The sequence below is a fragment of the Mustelus asterias genome, chromosome 19 (genome assembly GCF_964213995.1).
Source record: "Mustelus asterias chromosome 19, sMusAst1.hap1.1, whole genome shotgun sequence".
Taxonomy (NCBI): domain Eukaryota; kingdom Metazoa; phylum Chordata; class Chondrichthyes; order Carcharhiniformes; family Triakidae; genus Mustelus; species Mustelus asterias.
The window spans coordinates 10,916,932-10,939,318 of NC_135819.1; the positions used below are offsets into that span (position 1 = coordinate 10,916,932).

Genomic DNA, 22,387 nt, shown 5'->3' on the forward strand with positions numbered 1-22,387 from the left:
ATTCTCCAGCCATTCACGCTGGCGGGATTCTCCTGCCCCGCCGGCAGCGCACCCCGGCCCACGGGATTCCCGTGGGGTGACGTGGGGTGGTGTGGGGTGACGCCAATGGGAATTCCCATTGACATTGACCAGAGAACCCCACCACTGGCAAACAACACGCCACCTCCCGCCGCCGGGAAACACGCAGCTGCGGGTCCGGAGAATCTTGCCTGTAATGATTTTTTTTAACCTGTTCATGGGATGTGGGCTGGGCCCAGCATTTACTACCCATCCCTAATTGCCCCTTGGGAAGGTGGTGGTGAGCTGCCTTCTTGAGCCGCTGCAGTCCCTGTGGCGTAGGTACACCTGATGTGGAGATGCCGGCATTGGACTGGGGTAAACACAGTAAGAAATTTAACAACACCAGGTTAAAGTCCAACAGGTTTATTTGGTAGATAAACCAAATAAACCTGTTGGACTTTAAACTGGTGTTGTTAAACTTCTTACTGTGTAGGTACACCCACAGCGCTGTTGGGGATGGAATTCCAGGATTTTGACCCAGCGACAGTGAAAAAATAGCTCTTTGAATTGCTTTCTTAAGTCCCTCTTGCGCTTCCTATATTCCTCTAGGGCCACAGTTGAATTGCTCCCTTTGGATTTGCTAATAGCCTTTCTCTTCTTCCTCATCCAGTCCTGAATTGTCCTGGACATCCAGGGTTCCCTGAACTTATTGCTCCTACATTTCCCCCTGTAGGGTACATGTTGAAGCTGTATTCTCCCTAGCACGTTTTTGAATGCCCCCCACTGACCCGCTGTCGACCTACCCGCAAGGAGCTATTCCCAGCCAACTATGGTCAGATCCTGCTTTATTTTTAATAAGACCTGCCTTCCCCCAATTCCAAAGCTGTCTTTTGTGGGTCATCTTTCTTCTTGTCCATGGCAAATTTGAACCGTACTGTGTTGTGGTCACTATTGCTAAAATGCTCCCCCACTGCCACATTGAACACATGCCCAGATTCATTCCCCAGCTCCAGCACCGCGCCATCCCTTGTTGGGCCTTCCACATATTGATACAAAAAACTCCTCAAGAAAACCCAACCCCTCTAAACCCTTAACACTCTGACTATCCCAATTTGTGTTTGGAAAGTTGCAGTCCCCCTGGTATGATCACCCGATTATTACCCTTACACACCTCTGTGAGCTGTCTACATATTTGCTCCTCTATTGCTCGCTGAATCTTTGGGGGGGTCTCTAATACACTCCCAGTAATGTAGCTGCCCCCTTAGCATTCCTAAGTTCTACCCACAAAGCCTTGTTTGAAAACCCTTCCAAGATATCGGGTGGGATTCTGCCAAAAAAATTCTGAGTGCCGAATTTGCGTAAAAACTGGAGTAAATCACGTTGTTTTTTCAGCCGGGTTTTCAAACTGAATCTCCCACACTCTGAGCTCTGCAGTGTGCCCGAACGTGAATCACGCTGAAATTCAGTGAGCGGTACCTCTTCCCACTGGAGAGAGCATAGCGCTGAGCGGGCCACTGCGCGAGCGCCGATCTGTCAGTGCCGAGATCGGCATATGCGCTGTAGCCCTGCTCTGTTGGCCCCACAATTCCCCAATGCTGCCCCTCTGACCACCCCCCACGGCCCGATCTCTGGCCCCCCTGGATGTGTCTGGGCCAGCCTCGAACGCCTCCCCACATCCCACCTCCCTGGCCCACCTCAATCCCCCCTCACCACCTCATAATTCTCATCGATGTTCGAACACACCAGTTGACATAAAATATGTTTGGAGTTTGAAAAATATGTTTTCTACAAGGACTTTAGGCAACCTGGTTGGCATGGACAGAGTGGGCCGAAGGGCTTGTTTCCATACTGAATATCTCCAAAGTTCAAAGCTGAAAAGTTTAAAATTTAAAAAAAAATGTTTACTTATCAGTGTCACAAGCAGGTTTACATTAACACTGCAATTAAGTTTTTTAAAATACTTTTCCAATTCAATCAAATCAAATCCAATTCAGAGTCTCAACAAGTTGAGACATTTCCGATCCAGGCTGACAAGACAGGGCGAGCGACCAAATCACCCTGTCCTGGGCCTGATCTACATGAGCCAAGCTGATTGGAGGAGGGAAAGTAACACCTCCTCCAAGACTTGAGCTCATTTGCATCTTAACCAAAAGGCCGAGATGCCGCTTTTAAAAATTGCTTCATATGAAACATATGAAGCCTCAGTGTAACCCAATGACCTCAACCAAGTGCAGCATCCTACCCATACTACACTTGATCTTAGCCAAAAGGCTGAGAAGCAATTAACACTGCAATGAAGTTACTGTGAAAATTCCCCATTCGCCACACTCCGGCCCCTGTTCGGGTACACTGAGAGAGAATTTAGCACGGCCAATGCACCCTAACCAGCACGTCTTTCGGAGGAATCCAGAGCTCCCGGAGGAAACCCACGCAGACACGGGGAGAACGTGCAGACTCCACACAGTGACCCAAGGCCGGGATTCGAACCGGGGTCCCTGGCGCTGTGAGGCTAACCACTGTGCCACCATGCCGCCCCGTGAACCTATAGGGGGAATTTTCCCGTCCCGCTCGCCACAGGAATTGGAGAAGGCAGGGAATGGACTGTGCAAAGATCCATTGACCCCGGGGGGGGGGGGATTTTCCGGTCTTGGGGCGAGCGCAGTTGGAAAATCCCGCTTGGTGTCTCGATGACTGGTCTTGGCCATTTTCTTTCTCCATCCCCGAATTCTCTCATTTTCTGACATGTGATGTTCCCTCACCCTCTCAATCTGTCCATCAAATTTGACCTCTATTGATCCATCCCCTTACTTGATTGCCACTCTTCTGCCTCCCTTGACATCCTGCACATTCTGTCAATCTTGATCGCTTGGCCTTTGTGATATTTGCCCTCAAAATGTCTCCCTTCATTGCTCTTCTCTCCGTCAATCTGGCTCAGCCAAACTCTTGACCTTTGCCCTTTGATTCTTGCCGTGTCCCTTGCTTGATTGCATGCTACTTTCTATTAGCCTCCTGCCTCCCACGCGACATTCTTGCTTTGCTATTTCGCTGAGTACACTTTGCCACACAGCGGACACAGATGATGCTCTTCTCCAGATCACGCTCTCTTGTCAGTGCCAATGAGTCTCCAGCTTTATTCGAAATTTAGAGATAGATACGGAAGAAAAGCAGCACTCATTATCTAAGCCAACTCACCCCACGGAGAGCAGGAATTAAACATTTCTCTATTGCAGTGTACAGAGTATTCCCAATGGCCTGGGGGAGTCCAGGACCCAAACGCACAGTCTGAGGATACGGATTAAAGCATCATGGGCTGAGGTGAGGAGATGTGGGCAGCACAGTGGCACAATGGTTAGCACTGCTGCCTCACAGCACCTGGGACCCGGGTTCAATTCCTGCCTTGGGTAATTGTCTGTGTGGAGTTTGCACATTCTCCCCGTGCCTGCGTGGGTTTCCTTCGGGTGCTTCGGTTTCCTCCCGCACTCCAAAGATGCGTCGGTTAGGTGGATTGGCCACGCTAAATTGTCCCTTAGTGTCCAAAGATGTGCAGGTCGGGTGGATTGGCCATGCTAAATTGCCTCTTAGTGTCCAAAGGTGTGAAGGTTAGGGAGATTGGCCATGCTAAATTGCCCCTTAATGTCCCAAGATGTGCAGTTTAGGTGATTGGCCATGCTAAATTGTCTCTTAGTGTCCAAAGATGTGTAGGTTAGGGGGATTGGCCATGCTAAATTGCCCCTTAGTGTCCAAAGATGTGTAGGTTAGGGGGATTGGCCATGCTAAATTGCCCCTTAGTGTCCAAAGATGTGCAGGTTAGGTGGATTGGCCATGCTAAATTGCCCCTTAGTGTCCAAAGATGTGCAGGTTAGGTGGATTGGCCATGCTAAATTGCCCCTTAATGTCCAAAGATGTGTAAGTTAGAGAGATTAGCGAGGTAAATATTTGGGGTTGCGGGGATAGGACAGAAGAGGAATGTACTGTCGGAGAGCTGATGCAGTCCAGATGGGCCAAATGGCCTCCTTCTGCACTGCAGGGATTCTATTTATGAGAAATTTCTGCACTCAGAGAGCAGTGAGCCTGTGGAATTCACTACCACAGCAAGCAGTTAAAGCCAAAACTTAGTATGTTTCCAAGAAACAGTGAGATATCGCTTTTGGGGCAAAGGGGATCAAAGGATATGGAAGGAAGATAGGAACAGATTATTGAGTTGGAAGATCAGCCAGGATCATGAGAAATGGCTGAGCAGTCTGGAAGGTCCGAATGGCCTCCTCCTGCTCCTTTGTCTATGTTTCTATATCCCAGGACATTCACTGTTATACATGTGCGCTGCACCCCACCGTTGATGTAAGATTACAAAGTCATTTTTCAATAGAATCACAGACCTGTGACATGCAAAGAGGTTATTCGGCCCATTGTGCCTATGCCATCTCTTTGCCCAGAGCTATCCCATTAGCCTTAAGCTCTGCTTCATCCCTGTTGCCCTCCAGAACTAGCCAATCATCAGTGTTGAAGGTGCTGATCCATTTGCAGTCTTGGTTATGTAGACGGAGGAGCAGACTGACAACCAGGGAACATAACTGGTCAAAAATAAGAGAAATGTACAGCTAGTGGCAGATATGGATTCAGTATTCCACAGCATTCCGGGGTGGGATCACCCTGTGCGATATTGGTATGGGAAGATGTCCACATTTGGGCTAAATGCCTTTCTCTGCGTCAATCATTCAGGAACATAAGGTCAGGATGTGGACACTTGACCCCTCGAGCTCATTCCACCACCGAACCGGATCACCGCTGACCTCCATCTTAACTCTTTTGGAACCACCTTGATTCCACAAACCTTAATACCTTACCCGACTAAAATGTATCAGTCCCAGTTTTGCGATTTAAAGTTTATTTATTAGCTTCACAAGTAGGCTTACATTGAAGTTACTGTGAAAATCCCCTTGTTGCCACAATCCAGCACCTGTTTGGGTACGCTGAGGGAGAATTTTAGCATGGCTAATGCACCTAACTTTCGGACTGTGGGGGGAAACCGGAAGAAACCCATGTAGACATGGGGAGAACATGCAGACTTCACACAGTCATCCAAGCCGGAAATCGAGCTTGGGTGCCTGACGCAGTGAGGGGGCATTGTGAACCACTGTGCCTCCGTGCCGCCCTCACGACTGCTAATTGCAGTTGATCTCCCAAAACCTCAGGGGTATTTTGGGAGGCAGAAAGGTGCACGGTTGGCTGCCTCAAAACGGCGGTGGAGTGGGTTCCATTCTGCCCTCGGGTCACCTGTCAGACACCCGAGGCCGGAATCGAACCCGGGCCCCTGGCACTGTGAGGCAGCAGTGCTAACCACTGTGCCACCCTGCATCAATAGCACACTCAAGATGTTGTATGTGTGGAGGCGGGGGGTTAACGTACAGAACCCTAAAAGTGGCAAAGCAAGATGAAAAGGGGGCATGCACTCTCTCTGTCAACCCCAAATGCCAGACTGAAGTGTGCTGCCAGTTATGCCGAGCAGGAAAAACACACTCCGACTTAAAAGGTGACCTGGATTCCAGCAATCTGTTCTGTCTCGCACCTTGTGTACCGACTCCAAAACTGATCAGGCTGTTTTGCAGATCAGGCTGAAATTTTGGGGTGGGTTGTTGGGATGGGAGGTTCTGGGGGGCGGGACGGGGGGGGGGGCGGGTGCGGGGTTGGATTCGGTTGGTGTTGATCTGTTGGCAGACCACAACACGACTTGCATCGCAGTGGGACATGCAGATAGGGGCTTTTCGAATGAAAAATTCATACATTGTTAGAAGAGTGTTGGCATCAGAAGGTAAGGTATTTCTAATGAGGATTCGTGGTCTCAGTCCATTCATTTCTCTTTTGTTGCCATCAAGGCCTGTTTACGATGGGATTCTGCTCTCCCCCAAAGACCAACATGTTGAATGCTGCCGATCAAACAAGCCAAACTCCAGCGAGGATTGAGAATCGCAACAACATCTTGTTAGTATTTGCATTGTTATTAATTTCACTTTATTCTGTCTGGAGAAGGGAAAATCTCCTGGCCCCAGGGCAATTGACTCATTCATCCACAATCATGCTCTCTGTCGCTGTCTGATTTATTTTCCAAATGAAATTTGTTATTCATATCACTGGCAAACCATTGAAATGTCACGGGTGGAAAAACAAAATCATCTGTGACGATGGTGCCACTGAGTTTACCGGCTTGTGTTTTTCCTTAGAAATCAGGACGAATTCCTTTTCAAACCTGTCGCTCAATCTTATTTCTAAATTGTTATTCATGAGTTTGGGTAATTATAGATCTGTTCGCCCGAGATACTTTAGAGGAGAAAATACTGAACTCTTATTATAACAGAAAGCAATTTATAGAATCATAGCATCCTTGCAGTGTAGAATGATTGGGACGGCACGGTGGCACAGTGGTTAGCACTGCTGCCTCACAGCACCAGGGTCCTGGGTTCAGTTAGAGCCTTGGGTCACTGTCTGTGCAGAGTCTGCACATTCTCCCCATGTCTGCGTGGGTTTCCTCCAGGTGCTCCGGTTTCCTCCCACAGTCCAAAGATGTGCGGGTTAGGTGGAACGGCCATGATAAATTGACCCCAGTGTCAGGGGATTAGCAGGGTAAATATGTGGGGTTACGTGAATAGGGCCTGGGTGGGATTGTGGTCGGTGCAGACTCTATGGGCCGAATGGCCTCCTTCTGCACTGTAGGGATTCTAAGAGGCCATTCAGCCCATGGATTCTACACCGACTCTCTGATAAAGTATCTTACCCAGGCCCTCTCCCGCGTCCTATCCAGATAAACCCTCACATTACCAATGCTAGTCCACCTAACCTGCAAGCAAACCAGTCTCCCATCCATCAACTCCGTCTACAAGGACCCCATGCACCCCAGACATTCTCTCTTCCACCTTCTTCCGTCTAGAAGAAAATACAAAAGTCTGAGATTACGTATCAACCAACTCAAGAACAGCTTCTTCTCTGCTGCCATCAGAATTTTGAATGAACCTACCTCACACTAAGTTGATCTTTCTCTACACCCCAGCTATGATTATAATACTACATTCTGCACCCTTTCCTTCCTTTCTCCCTATGTACTCTATGAATGGTATGTTTTGTCTGTATAGCGTGCAAGAAACAATACTTTTCACTGTATCCCAATACATGTGACAATAATAAATCAAATCAAAACATCTTGGAACATTAAGTTGTAATTTTACCATGGCCAATCCACCTAACCTGCACACCTTTGGACACTAAGGGGCAATTTAGCATGGTCAATGCACCCAACCAGCAAGTCTTTTGGACTGTGGGAGGAAACCGGGGCACCCGGAGGAAACCCACGCAGACACGGGTAGAACGTGCAAACTCCGCGCAGACAGTGACGCAAGGCCACAATTGAATCTGACTCCCTAGCACTGTGAGGCAGCAGTGCTAACCACTGTGCCACCGTGCTGCCCAAGTAACTGGCAAGTAAGCACGAGCAATAAAGAGATTATGGACGCACATGTTTACAAGATGCTTAAAATGGGCGCCATGCTGGGCAGCTACCTCGGTAACTCAAGTCTTATGATTAGATCTGTTCAGTACAAGGTTGGGGATTTGCTCCATTACAAATTATTGATGAGGTTTAACTTGGAGAACCGTGCCTAATGTTGGTCATTTGCTCTGGGAAAGAGATGCAAAGCCATTGCCAAGTCAATGAAGAAGGAGAGCAGCTCTCAAATCGATGAGCCCTCAGCAGCGAGGAACTAAATCTCAGCTCGTTAGTAAAACCGAGGCTTCAGGAAGAGAGGGACAACTTAAATCACATATTCCCTGAAATTATCCCCAGGGATGGGGGATGGTTACCAACCCTCCCCCCCCCCCCCCCCCCCACCACCCCCTCTACCTCTGGAGATGAGAGGGTAACCATTCATATTTAAAGAGCGTTCCATAAATTACGTAGAATGCGCAACATAGAAACAGGTCATTCAGCCCAACTCTCAATGCTACAAAGTCTCCTCCCACCCCTCCCGATCTCGTCCAATAAACATATCCTTTGTTCCTACATCCAGCTTCCCCAATGTATCCATAGACCCATATAAAAGTTACAGCACAGAAGGAGGACATTCGGCCCATCTTGTCCAAACCAGGCTGGTATGGACAAGCTGGGCCGAATGGCCTCCTTCTGTAGCTTAAAGGGCTTAAGTTGCAGATCCAAGTGCTTTTTAATAGATTTTAGGGTCTCTCCCTCCACCCCCAGCTCGGGCAGTGAATTCCAGACACCCACCACCCTCTGCATAAAAAAGTTTTTCCTCATGTCCCCTCTACACCTTGCGCCACTTATCTTGAATCAATGTCCCCTGGTTCTAGAATTCTCAATGTGGAGATGCCGGCATTGGACTGGGGTAAACACAGTAAGAGCTTTAACAACACCAGGTTAAAGTCCAACAGGTTTATTTGGTAGCAAATGCCATTAGCTTTCGGAGCGCTGCTCCTTCGTCAGATGGAGTGGATATCCACTCCATCTGACGAAGGAGCAGCGCTCCGAAAGCTAATGGCATTTGCTACCAAATAAACCTGTTGGACTTTAACCTGGTGTTGTTAAAACTCTTACTCTAGAATTCTCCACCAAGGGAAACAATGCTATCCTGTCCACTCTATCTCTTCCCCTCATCATTTTGGACACCTCTATCAAGTCACCCCTCAGCTCTCTTTATTCCAAGGAAAATAACCCAACCTATTCAATCTCTCCTCATTGCCACTTTTCTAGTCCTGACAACTTTCTTGCAAACCTCCTCTGTATTCTCTTGAGCTAGTCTTTTTTAAAACTTATTCTTTCATGGGGTTGGCAAGGCCAACATTTATTGTCCATCCTTCATTGCACTTGAGCTGAGTGGCATGCGAAGACTATTTCAGAGGGCAGTTAAGAGTCAACCAACACAGAACACCATTTTGGTTTTAGTGAGACAAGCTAGGCATCTCCCAAGGAGTCATTTCTGGCGGCAGGCAGGTCATGCTCCCAGATCTTTTGCAACCTGACATTCTTCAACAACGTTATCCCACACATATGGACAGAGAGCGGAGGGAGAGCTGAAAGCATAAGGGAGACAGTCTATTGGCCAGCTATGAACAATGACATTGCGGTGCCGCACTCCCTCAGCACAGCGTTGGAGTGTCAGCCTTGATTCTTGTGCTCAAGTCCTGGAGTGGGACTCGAATCTACAACCTTTCCACACCCACAGAGTTGTGAACAAAGCCCAGTCCATCAGGCAAACCAGTCTCCCGTCCATTGACTCTGTCTACACTTCCCGCTGCCTCAGAAAAGCAGCTAGCATAATGAAGGACCCCACGCACCCCGGGCATTCTCTCTTCCACCTTCTTCCATTGCGAAAAAGATACCAAATACAAGACACAAGGTGGCACGGTGGCACAGTGGTTAGCACTGCTGCCTCACAGCGCCAGGGACCTGGGTTCGATTCCCGGCTTGGGTCACTGTCTGTGCGGAGTTTGCACCTTCTCCCTGTGTCTGTGTGGGTTTCCTCCGGTTTCCTCCCACATTCTGAAAGACGTGCTAGTTAGGGAGCATTGGCCATGCTAAATTCTCCCTCAGTGTACCCGAAGAGGCGCCAGAGTGTGACGACTAGGGGAATTTCATAGTAACTTCATTGCAGTGTTAATGTAAGCCTTACTTGTGACTAATAAATAAATTTCAAACAAAAGTCTGAGGTCATGTACCAACCGACTCAATAACAGCTTCTTCTCTGCTGCCATCAGACTTTTAAATGGACATATTATATTAAGCTGATCTTTCTCTACACCCTAGCTATGACTGTAACACTACATTCTGCACCCTCTCCGTCCCTTCTCCCCTTTGTACTCTATGAACGGTATGCTTTGTCTGTATAGCGCGTAAGAAACAATACTTTTCACTCTATCCCAATACATGTGACAATAATAAATCAAATCAAGCTAAAGACTGCAACATTAAATTCTGCACCCTCTCCTTTCCTTCTCCCCTATGTACTCTATGAATGGTATGCTATGTCTGTAAAGCGCGTAAGAAACAATACTTTTCACTGTATCTCAATCCATGTGACAATAAAGTAAAAATGTATTTATTAGTCACAAATAAAGCTTACATTAACACTGCAATGAAGTCACAGTGAAATTCCCCGAGTCGCCACACTCCGGCACCTGTTCGGGTCAATGCACCCTAACCAGCACATCTTGCGGACTGCGGGAGGAAACCCACGCAGACAGGGACCCAAGCCGAGAATTGAACCTGGATCTCTAATGCTGTGAGGCAGCAGTGCTATCCACTGTGCCACCATGTCGCCCACCCAACCAAATCACAGACTGTAACACTACACTCTGCACCCTCTCCTTTCCTTCTCCCCTATGTACTCTCTGAATGGTATGCTAAGTCTGTATAGTGCGCAAGAAACAATACTTTCTATTGTATCCCAATACATGTGACAATATTAAATCAAATCAAACTGAAAACTGTAACACTACATTCTGCACCCTCTCCTTTCCTTCTCCCCTATGTACTCTATGAAAGGTATGCTTTATCTGTATAGCGCGCAAGAAACAATACTTTTCACGGTATCCCAATACCTGTGACAATAATAAATCAAATCAAAGACTGTAACACTACATTCTGCACCCTCTCCTTTCCTTCTCCCCTGTGTACTCTATGAACGGTATGTTTTGTCTGTATAGCACGCAAGAAACAATACTTTTCACTGTATACTAATACATGTGACAATAATAAATCAAATCAAATCAAATCAAAGGTTGTAACAGTACATTCTGCACCCTCTCCTTTCCTTCTCTATGAACGGTATGCTTTGTCTGTAGAGCGCGCAAGAAACAGTGCTTTTCACTGTATCCCAATACATGTGACAATAATAAGTCAATCAAATCAAATCAAAGACTGCAACATTATATTCTGCACCCTCTCCGTTCCCCCTCTCTTATGTACTCTATGAACGGTATGCTATGTCTGCAGAGCGCACAAGAAACAATACTTTTCACTGTATCCCAATACATGTGACAATATTAAATGAAATTAAAATCAAACCGACTAACTCTGCCTGGAGTGCTACCAAGTCTGTAAATTAAGCTTGCCTAATCTGAAGATTGGGGATGAAGAATACAAATAAGCACGAATGCTGCAGACTAATGAATGTCTGTTTCCACGTGGGGGATGTTGCTTCACAATAATTCAAAATATTGTCATATTAAAATTGTTCTTGGCTGGGGCCCATGCAAACCCATTTTCTCCTTGACGGAGAGCAGGAATGACAAACAGATGGGATAACTTATGTCGCTTTTGGTAATCCGCAGCGTCTGAAATGAAACCAATGAAACCCGTCCCCCAAGGAAGACACTTTGCTCTGGCCCCACTGGCAAGCGTTGTTAGCTATCCACTCCCAAGCGAGCCAGGTTCTGAATGTGTTCGCGATGCAACAATTAGCCACTGCTGAACCCCCGACAGCGTCGAGGTGGGAACAGAAGTCATCTAACCGGCGGGTCAGGTGGCAGCTGAGGAGAGAGAAATGTGGTTGGGGCTGGCACGGTGGCGCAGTGGTTAGCACTGCTGCCTCACAGCGTCAGGGACCCGGGTTCGATTCCCGGCTTGGGTCATTGCCTGTGCGGAGTCTGCACGTTCTCCCGGTGTCTGCGTGGGTTTCCTCCGGGTGCTCCGGTTTCCTCCCACAGTCCAAATATGTGCGGGTTAGGTGGATTGGCCATGCTAAATTGCCCCTTAGTGTCAGGGGGATTAGCTAATCAAATCAAAGCCTGCAACACTACATTCTGCACCCTCTCCTTTCCTTCTCTATGAACGGTATGCTTTGTCCGTATCGCGCGCAAGAAACAATACTTTTCACGGTATCCCAATACATGTGACAATAATAAATCAAACCAAATCAAAGACTGCAACACTACATTCTGCACCCTCTCTTTTCCTTCTCCCCTGTGTACTCTACGAACGGTATGCTTTGTCTGTATAGTGCCACGTGTTTCCAACATTTTCTGTTTTTATCTCTGATTCGACAGAACGTTGAGGAAATGTAAAAAAAAATCTGGATTTGTCAGCTTGAAAGAGTCTCAGGAAAAACACTCAAAACTGAGGTTTAACATCAAGATATTTGAATTTTCTCCCGAGAAAGCGGTGGAACAATTGGAGCTTCCAGGGCGGAGCTGAGTTGATTTCTATTCAATTGTGTTCACATGAAACTAAAGCAGGAACCCAGTGGAGTGCAGATCAACAATTGAAAGTGAAGTTGATCAAAGAGGTTGAATGCACCCCCCGATGTTCCTCTAGCTCCTGTATTACCATCTTTAAACATGGGTTTCTCCAGTAAATCCAAAGGCTGATATGACAGTGGGCGGTACGATGGCACAGTGGTTAGCACTGCTGCCTCATAGTGCCAGGGACCCGCATTTGATTCCGTCCTTGAGTCACTGTCTGTGAGGAGTTTGCACTTTCTCCCCATGTCTGTGTGGGTTTCCTCTGGGTGCTGAAGTTTCCTCCCACAATCCAAAGGTTAGGGGGATTGGCCATGCTAAATCGCCCCTTAGTGTCCAAAGGTGTGTAGATTAGGTGGATTGGCAATGCTAAATTGTCACTTAGTGTCCAATGGTGTGTAGATTAGGTGGATTGGCCATGCTAAATTTCCCCTTAGCGTCCAATGGTGTGTAGATTAGGTGGATTGGCCATGCTGAAGTGCCCCTTAGTGTCCAAACATGTGCAGGTTAGCTGGATTGGTCATGCTAAATTGCCCCTTAGTGTCCAAAGATGTGCAGGTTAGGTGGATTAGCCATGCTAAATTCTCTCCCGGTGTACCCGAACAGGCGATGGAGTGTGGCGTCCGGTGGCACAGTGGTTAACACTGCTGCCTCACAGCTCCCAGGACCTGGGTTCGATTCCCGGCCTGGGTCACTGTCTGTGTGGAGTTTGCACATTTTCCCTGTGTCTGTGTGGGTTTCCTCCGAGTGCTCCGGTTTCCTCTCACAATCCAAAGAATCATGCTAAATTGCCCCTCAGTGTCCTGGGTTAGAGGGATTAGCCATGGTAAATATGTAGGACTATGGGGATAGGGTCTGGGTGGGATTGTTGTCGGTGCAAAATTGATGGGCCAAATGGCCTCCTTCTGCACTGTAGGGATTCTATGACTAGGGGATTTTTACAGTCAGTTCATTGCAGTGTTAATGTAAGCCTACTTGTGACACTTGTAAATAAACTTTAAACTTTTAAACATAGGGGAGAAGGAGCGGGTGCAGAATGTAGTGTTACAGTCATAGCTAGGGTGTAGAGAAAGATCAACTCAATGCGAGGTAGGTCCATTCAAAAGTCTGACAGCAGCAGGGAAGAAGCTGTTCTTGAGTCGGTTGGTGCGTGACCTCAGACTTTTGTATCTTTTTCCCGACGGAAGAAGGTGGAAGAGAGAATGTCCGGGGTGCGTGGGGTCCGTGATCACGCTGAGACATCCTCCCCCCTTTTCAGGGGAGAGTATTATTCACGGGGTCCGTACGAGTGGGGAAATCACGAACCACAAGATGTCCGTCACTTGCTGCCCTGTGCCATGTCTCCCGACGAGTGCCCCACTTCTGGCAGCTCAGAAGTGGCCATCTGAAGTTTGAATTCGGAGATCCTGGAAGAAAAAGGACAGTTGAAGGTGAATTCGATTGGAGTTCCATCTTCCCATCGCTGCAGGTACCTTTCGGGGTGACACCGCGATGCCTGGTGAATGTGGCGATGGTTGAAGGACAACAATTCCTTGCTGAACTAACAACCGTCAATGGTGAGTGCCAGTAACCGGATGTAAAAGTGAATTCGATAACACGTACGACTGTGTGTGCTCTGAAGGCGACAAACCTTAAAAGGCATTCTTTTCTGAATCTGTGTCTGAAATGTACCAGAGAGCAACAGGAGACCTCTGCAAATTGACTCTGCAAGAAGTTAATTATTGAGAAGGGTGCTCACTTATCAACCGTGGTCTAATAATTCCTATTCTACAGCAGACTGCGACACAATTATAACCGCTCCTTTTCACACTGCTCAAGGTACTCGAGCGGTGTAGAACATATTCACTTTCTCCATCCCGACCCCTCTTTATATTCCATTTTCAAGGAATTGCCTGTTTAATCCAAGGGTGGATCATCAATTATAAAGGCTGATTGAAATAGATGTGATGTGCAAACCTTTCCTATCGCATGTTCAAAGGGTCTGATAATAAGGCCATAGGAAATGGGAGCTCAAATAGGCCATTCAGCCCTTCGGGCCTGCTCCCCCATTCAATAAATTCATGGCTGATCGCACACACACACACAGGCTGGATTCTTTACCGTCCCGCCCACCACAGGAATCGGAGCGGGCGAGGGGCAGACAATGGGAAGGTCCATTGACCTCGGGCGGGACTTTACGGTTTCGGGACGATTGAGGCCCCATCAACTAAGTCCATGGCATGCTTGCCTTCATCAGCCAGAGCATTGAGTACAAGAGTTGGGAATTCATGCAGCAGCTATATAAAACCTTGATTAGGCCACATTTGGAGTATCGCGTGCAGTTCTGGTCAACGGGTATGATGTTGCTGTGAAAATCCCCTAGTTGCCACACTCTGGCATCTGTTCGGGAAGCTTTGGAGAGAGTGCGAAGTATGTTCACCAGGATGTTGCCTGGTCTCGAGGGCGTTGGCTATGAGGAGAGGTTGAATAAACTAGGATTGTTTTCACTGGAAAGACGGAAGCTGAGGGGAGACCTGATAGAGGTCTACAAAATGATGAGAGGCACAGACAGGGTGGATAGTCAGAGGCTTTTTCCCCAGGGTGGAAGTGTCAATTACAAGGGGGGCAGAGGTTCAAGGTGAGAGGGGGAAAGTTTAAGGAAGATGTGTGGGGGAAGTTTTTCACGCAGAGAGTGGTGGGTGCCTGGAACGCGCTGCCAGAGGAGGTGGTGGAAGCAGGCACATTGGCAACATTTAAGAGACATCTGGATGGGGACATGAATAGGGAGGGAATAGAGGGACACGGACCGGGTAAGGGCAGAAGGTTTTTTTTTAGTTTAGTTAGGGTCTCATGATCGGCACAGGCTTGGAGGGCCGAAGGGCCTGTTCCTGTGCTGTACTTTTCTTTGTTCTTTGTTCCGCTTTCCTGTGTTCTCTCTGCAACCCTTAAATTTCCAACTAATTAAAAACCTATCAATCGCATCCTTGAAAAAGACTCGACCTCCACAGCTTCCTGGAGTATAGAATTCCAAAGATCCACCACTTTGGGGCGGCACGGTGGCACAGTGGTTAGCACTGCTGCCTCACAGCGCCAGAGACCCGGGTTCGATTCCCGGCTTGGATCAGTCTGTGTGGAGTTTGCACATTCTCCCCGTGTCTGCGTGGGTTTCCTCCGGGTGCTCCGGTTTCCTCACACAGTTCGAAAGACGTGCTGGTTAGGGTGCATTGGCCGTGCTAAATTCTCCCTCAGTGTACCCGAACAGGTGCCGGAGTGTGGCGATTCGGGGATTTTCACAGTAACTTCATTGCCGTGTTAATGTAAGCCTACTTGTGACACTGATAAATAAACTAAAAGATGGTATCAACATCTTGGGACACTGAGTGGTAATTTTACCATGGCCAATGTACCCTAACCAGCACATCTTTCGGACTGTGGGAGGAAACCGGAACACCCAGAGGAAACCCATGCAGACACGGGGAGAACGTGCAGACTCCGCACAGACAGTGACCCAAGCCAGGAATCAAACCCGGGTCCCTGGCGCTGTGAGGCAGCAGTGCTAAGCATCGTGCTATCCATAGTCCCGATTAAGTTGTCGGTACATAGAAATCATAGAATCCCGACAGTGCAGAAAGAGGCCATTCAGCCCATCGAGTCTGCACCGACCACAATCCCACCCAGGCCCTACCCCCATATCCCGACATATTTTACCCACTAATCCCTCTAACCTACACATCTCAGGACACTAAGGGGCAATTTAAGCATGGCCAATCAACCTAACCCGCACATCTTTGGACTGTGGGAGGAAACCGGAGCACCTGGAGGAAACCCACACAGACACAGGGAGAATGTGCAAACTCCACACAGACAGTGACCCAAGCTGGGAATCGAACCCAGGTCCCTGGAGCTGTGAAGCAGCAGTGCTAACCACTGTGCCACCGTGCCGCCCGTACCGTACATTGAGAAAGGACCGCTACACCTTTTGCTGTGTGTGTAATTCTTGAGCAGATATAATCACATTCTTACAAATGCAAACCTATAAGAGTCTCATTGAGAAGCCCCATCCCCCCTTCCCCGTTATGCAGACCTATACATAGATACACACTGATTCACATTGAAGCATTTGCTCACCACTGCTCGAGCAGTCGGGGCCTTGGCCCCAACTTTGGTTCCAGTCTCAGATTCTCAAACTGGAAAGAGCCAATGGGAAGCTGATGGGTGGAGTGACAGGCCAATTGGAGGCAGGGTTAAACACCAGCACCAACCAATCAAATGCCGTACTGAGTGTAATGTGACTTCAATCAGAGGTGTAGCAGCCAATGAGAGGACACATTTCAGAGAATCATAGAATACCCACAGTGCAGAAGGAGGCCATTTGGCCCTTCGAGCCTGCACCGACCACAATCCCACCCAGGCCCTATCCCTGTAACCCCATGTATTTCCCTTGCTAATCCCCCTAACACTAAGGGGCAATTTAGCACAGCCAATCAAACTAACGCACAAACTTGGACACTAAGGGGCAATTTAACATGGCCAATCCACCTAACCTACACTTATTTGAACACTAAGGGCCAACTTGGCATGGCAAATCCACCTAACCTACACATCTTGGACACCAAGGGCAATTTAACATGACCAATCCACCTAACCTACACATCTTTGGACACTAAGGGGCAATTTAGCATGGCCAATCCACCTAACCTACACATCTTTGGACACTAAGGGGCAATTTAGCATGGCCAATCCACCTAACCTACACATCTTTGGACTCGAAGGGGCAATTTAGCATGGCCAATCCACCTAACCTACACATTTTGGACACTAAGGTACAATTTCACATGGCCAATCCACCTAACCTACATATATTTGGACAATAAGGGGCAATTTAGCATGGCCAATCCACCTAACCGAAACATCTTTACAAAAAAATGTTGGCAAAAAATGTCCTCAAAGAAAAAGATGTGTAGTTGGCAGAATTTCCTCCTTTCCCATCTCCTCAAGATAACAATTGGAGCGTCATCACGGTGACACACAAGGAAGTTTATCGGAAGGAGCAGTTATTTTTGCTGCCAAGCTTTGCCCTGAAGGTCATCCAAGCACTGTCATAATGATCCATCTGCGCTGTCATTTTGTTATTCTCAGCATGTTTTGCTATTGTGGCTTAATATCCTTTCTGTTGCAAAATCATTTTTCTACTTGGCGTTTCCGCTCACACTCACCCCTAAGTGGCAAAGTGATGTTTGAAGCTTTTGCTGCGAAATCAAGACTGATTTACAGCCTGAGCGTTTCAAAGAATATTTCAGCAGCAGCATGATAGGCCTTTCAATTTCCACAAGTACCTTTTTGTCAGTTTTATATTATATATATATACCTCCAGTCGTCTTCTCCCCAAACACAAACCTGAAGGTGAAACAACCGCGTCAGATTTCAAATCACAAGCTGAATTGGTGTTGGGGGGTGGTGATGGGGGTGGGGAGGTGGGCGGGGGAGGGGGGCGGGGGGGGGGAGCGGGAAGGGTGAGGGGGGCGGGAAGGGTGGGGGTGTTAATTATGTTTCGGAGCCCAAAACACTAGGGGCTAGATTTTACAGATTTTCCAGTCCCCCCGCCCCACCACAGTGAGTTCCCCGGTGACCGAGGGTGCATGACACGTAAAGGAGAACATGCCCCTGTCTACGTCAACGGGGACGAAGTAGAAAGGGTCGAGAGCTTCAAGTTTTTAGGTGTCCAGATCACCAACAACCTGTCCTGGTTCCCCCCCATGCCGACACTATAGCTAAGAAAATCCACCAACGCCTCTACTTTCTCAGAAGACGAAGGAAATTTGGCGTGTCCGCTACGACTCTCACCAACTTTTACAGATGCACCATAGAAAGCATTCTTTCTGGTTGTATCACAGCTTGGTATGGCTCCTGCTCTGCCCAAGACCGCAAGGAACTATAAAAGGTCGTGAATTTAGCCCAATCCATCACGCAAACCAGCCTCCCATCCATTGACTCCGTCTACACTTCCCGCTGCCTAGGCAAAGCAGCCAGCATAATTAAGAACCCCACGCACCCCGGACATTCTCTCTTTCACCTTCTTCCATCGGGAAAAAGATACAAAAGTGTGAGGTCACGTACCAACCGACTCAAGAACAGCTTCTTTCCTGCTGCCATCAGACTTTTGAATGGACTTCCCTTGTATTAAGTTGATCTTTCTCTACACGCTCGCTATGACTGTAACACTACATTCTGCACTCTCTCCTTTCCTTCTCTATGAACGGTATGCTCTGTCTGTATAGCGCGCAAGAACCAATACTTTTCACTGTACGTTAATACAGTGACAATAATAAATCAAATTAAAAGAAATCCCGAGTGGGATTTTCCAGACCCCCCACTTTCCCCTCAGCAAGATTTTGGCTAAGCAGGGGCAGCTCGCCATTGGTCGGCAGCAGGGTCTTCTGGTTCCACCATGGTCAATGGGTTGTCCACACCCTCTCCTACTGGGAAACCCTGCCAAGGGGAGGGGTTGGTCACCATCGACAGGGCCGGAAGACTTAATAAATTGAATCAAAAAGCCATTGCCCAGGGAATGATGCAGCCACCTGCGGTGTCCATAGGGCATGGAAAACCTAAAGCCTGTTAGTTGACATCACGTACTCTCTGTTCATGCGCCCCTCCTCCTGCCAGCAATGAAATTAGCCACGGTGCAGGGGCAGAGGACCAGATTGGATGACCGCTTCCCCCCCCACCCCACCTCCCCCTCCCCCAACCCCCAACCGCTGCCTGGATTTATTAGCGGCTAACTTGGCCAGGCCCAGGAGCAGGCCTACAAGTAGGCCAGCTCAACTATACGCTTCACCATGTTTTGTTGCATAGAACGGCACCATTCCACTGCAGGTAGAGAAGAGGGAGAAGTGTTATTCTGCTGGGTCACTTCACTACTGAGCCAGAATCCAAAATATACATTTTCAGAGAATTTTCCTGCCTCACCAGTGCTGGCCTGCTTGCCTTACTTAATTTCCCTCGACTCTTCTTGTCAATTTTCCTGCAATACTTTTGCTAATTTCCCTGCATAATTCTTGCTATTTTCCTGCAACTACCCTTGCTAATTTCCCTCTACTCCTCTTGCTAATTTCCCTGCAATACTCTTGCTAATTTCTAAATTGTACCAGACATTGGTAAGGCCACACTTGGAATACTATATAAAGTGCTGGCCACCCTATTATAGAAAGGATATTATTAAACTAGAAAGAGTGCAGAAAAGATTTACTAGGATGCTACAGGGACTTGATGGTTTGAGTTATAAGGAGAGGCTGGACAGACTGGGACTTTTTTCTCAGGAGCGTAGGAGGCTGAGGGGTGATCTGATAGAGGTCTATAAAATAATGAGGGGCACAGATCAGCTGGTTTTTCGTCAATATCTTTCCCAAAGGTAGAGGAGTCTAAAACCAGAGGGCATAGGTTTAAGGTGAGAGGAGAGAGATACAAAAGAATCCAGAGGGGCAATTTTTTCACACAGAGGGTGGTGAGTGTCTGGAACAAGCTGTCAGAGGTAGTGGTAGAGGCGGGTACGATTTTGTCTTTTGAAAAGCGTTTAGACAGTTAAATGAGGAAGGTGGGTATAGAGGGATATGGACCAAACGCTTCCAATTGGGACTAGCTTAGAGGTTTAAAAAAAGGAGCAGCATGGACAGGTTGGGCCAATGGGCCTGTTTCCGTGCTGTAAACCTCTATGACTCTATGACCCTGCATTCGTCTTGCTCATTTCCCTGCACATTTCTTGCTAATTTCCCTGTCTTATCAATATCTATTCTTGGTGAATGGCAGCAATCGATAATAAATATTCGAAGGCGAGTGGTTTTGGCAAAGAAAAGTTTAATTTTCAAAATACAGTTGCTGGAAAAGCAGAGTTCTATCAATCGCAGTGGGAAGGTTGGAAGGTTATGTTCAAACGTGAATGCTTTATTTGCTATCTGAAAAACTGCAATATTTTCCTTGTTGCTTGTTAACTTGAGTTTTTTTTATTTCGTGGCTGGAAATCTCCAATCTCGTACGCCGCGCTACCGTTGCCAACGCTCAGCCAAATCACCATTCCCAGCAGCACAACCGGAAAATCCCGGCCCTGGGTGAAGTCGGAGAATCCGGCCCAGTGTCTTCAGCGATTTTTAAAAAACACACTCAAGGGCAATTAGAAAGGGACAATAAATACTGGCCCAGCCAGCAACACCTACACTCTGTAACTGAATGAAAGAAATTCATTTGAAGAGAATAATTCCACTTTGTTCGATGTGCACCAACTCAGCGACGATTGTGATGTTGGCTGTGAGCCGCATCTGTGAGCCATGACAGCACTAATGGCTAGAATTGCAACCCAGTTGCTTGTCTGATTTTGACTTCAGAAGGACGATTGCAACTGCTGCCTCACAGCGCCAGGGGCACAGGTTCGATTCTGGCCTTGGGTCACTGTCTGTGTGGAGTTTGCACGTTATCCCCGTGTCTGCATGGGTTTCCTCCGGGTGCTCCGATTTCCTCCCACAGTCTAAAAATGTGCAGGTTAGGTGGATTGGCCATGTTAAATCGCCCCTTAGTGTCCAAAGATGTGTAGGTTAGAGGGATTGGCCATGCTAAATTGCCCCTTAGTGTCCAAGATATGTAGGTTAGGGAGATTGGCCATGCTAAATTGCCCCTTAGTGTCCAAAGATGTGTAGGTTAGGTGGATTGGCCATGCTAAATTGCCCCTTAGTGTCCAAAGATGTGTAGGTTAGGTGGATTGGCCATGCTAAATTGCCCCTTAGTGTCCAAGATATGTAGGTTAGGGAGATTAGCCATGCTAAATTGCCCCTTAGTGGCCAAAGATGTGTAGGTTAGGTGGATTGGCCATGCTAAATTGCCCCTTAGCGTCCAAGATATGTAGGTTAGGGGGATTGGCCATGCTAAATTGCCCCTTAGTGTCCAAAGATTTGCAGGTTAGGTGGATTGGCCGTGCTAAGTTGCCCCTTCGTGTCCCAAGATGTGCAGGTTAGGTGGATTGGCCATGCTAAATTGCCCCATGGTATTTGTAGGGGTTACAAGGATAGGGTGGAGGAGAAGACCTGGGTGAGATACTCTGTCAGGGAGTGGGTTTTCGATGGGCTGAATAGCCTCCTTCTGCACTGTAGGGATTCTATGATCCTCGATAGCTGTTGGTTTGTACTTCCAGCTATTGGATAGACCAGTGGTTCTCACAGTCTGGTCTGTGGACCATTGGTGGTGTGTGTCGATCCAGAACCCAATCTCATGATGCACAACAGCAGAGCTGAGGCCAAATGGAAGAAATGTCCAGAACTCTCATCCCCAAAACTCACTTGATGTCATCGCACTCGAGGCTCTGCCGCTTGTCCAGCACCTATCATCGTAGGGACAAGCAACAACAGTGTAGTGAAATAAAAAACAATGGGGTCATTGGATGTATTCAAGGTCAAGTTGGTCAGGATATTTGATTGACAAGAGAGTTAAGGGGCACAGGCAGAAAAGTGAAGTTAAGCCCACAATCAGATCAGCCATGATCACATTGAATGGCAGAGCAGGCTCGAGGGCCCACTCCTGCTCCTATCTCTAATATTCCTATTGTTTTTTCCATGGTTTTCTTTATATTCATTCATGGGACATGGGCGTCACTGACTGGCCAGCATTTATTGCCCATCCCTCGTTGCCCAAGGGCAGTTGAGAGTCAACCACATTGCTGTGGCTCTGGAGTCACATTGAGGCCAGACCGGGTAAGGACAGCAGATTTCCTTCCCGAAAGGACATGAGTGAACCAGATTTTTCCGACAATTGTCAATGGTTTCATGGTCATCAGTAGATTGTTAATTCCAGATTTTAAAAATTAAATTCAAATTCCACCACCTGCCGTGGCGGGATTCAAAGTTTAAAATGTATTTATTAGTGTCACAAGAACACTTGCATTAATACTGCAATGAAGTTACTGTGAAAACCTCCTCGTCGCCACACTCCAGTGCACTGAGGGAGAATTTAGCATAGCCAATGCACTCAAACTGCACATCTTTCGGACTGTGGGAGGAAACCCACGCAGACACGGGGAGAATGTGCAAACTCCGCACAGGCAGTGTTCCAAGCCGGGAATCGAACCCGGGTCCCTGGCGCTGTGAGGCAGCAGTGCTAACCACTGTGCCACCGTGCCACCCCAGAGGGG

General features: G+C 47.7%; 1 pseudogene; it reads right to left on the reverse strand.

The window, feature by feature from the left end:
- Positions 1-2,079: 2,079 nt before the first annotated feature.
- Positions 2,080-2,283, reverse strand: LOC144508145 (U2 spliceosomal RNA; annotated as a pseudogene).
- Positions 2,284-22,387: the final 20,104 nt, after the last annotated feature.